A 961-nucleotide genomic window follows, 5' to 3' on the forward strand; every position below is an offset into this window, starting at 1 on the left:
TCTCGAAGTTCGAGACCAAGATATTGGCAGGCCTGATTTCTTCTGAGGCCTCTTCCCTTGGCTTATAGATGGCTGCTGTCTTTCATTGTCTTCAAATGGTCTTTTTCTCTGTGTATATCTGTGTCTTAATCTTTTTTTCTTATAAGAACACCAGTCAGAGGGGATTAGGGCCCCTCACCAGTGACCTCATTTTACCTCATTAATATCTCTGTCCCCAAGTAGAGTCACATTCTGAGGTGCTGGGTGTGGAGACTTCAACGTAGAATTTTGTTGGGGGGATGCTAGTCAGGCCATAACAAATGGTATCCATCCAACAGGGTTGTCGCCAGGATTAAAAAACCTACTGCATGTGCCCAACATATAGTAAGTGCCTAATAAATGCTGTTTATTGGCTGGGCACAGTGGCTCACGCCTGTAATCCCAGCACTTTGAGAAGCCAAGGCAGATGGATTGCTTAAGCAGATCGCTTGCACTTAAAAGTTTGAGACCATCCTGGGCAACATGGTAAAACACCATCTCTACAAAAAAATACAAAAATTAGTCAGGCATGGTGGCACATGCCTGTAGTCCCAGATACATGGGGGATTAAGGTGGGAGGATTGCTTGAGCCCAAGCAGTGGCAGTTGCAGTGAGCTGAGATTATGCCACGGCACTCCAGGCTGGGTGGCAGAGCCTGACCCTGCCTCAGAAAAGAAAAAGAAAAGAAAAAAAAAAAAGAAATGCTGTAGTGTTATCCACTGATTCATACTGAGCACCTGTTATATGTGAGGGACTGTGGTTAAAGTGCTAGGAGTGCAGTGAAGAAAAAGCTTCTAAGGTCTCTGCCCCTGGGGAGCTCATGTTCTAGTAGGGCAGGCGAAACAGGTAAACAAAAATGGACACAGTGAGAAGTGCTGTGAGGAGACTAAGACATAGTAATAGGATACAGCGGTAACATAACAGGGCAGAGGTGGGCATGCTC

Source organism: Sapajus apella, unplaced genomic scaffold (genome assembly GCF_009761245.1).
Source record: "Sapajus apella isolate SASKATOON/1434 unplaced genomic scaffold, GSC_monkey_1.0 scaffold87, whole genome shotgun sequence".
In the NCBI taxonomy this organism is placed as follows: domain Eukaryota; kingdom Metazoa; phylum Chordata; class Mammalia; order Primates; family Cebidae; genus Sapajus; species Sapajus apella.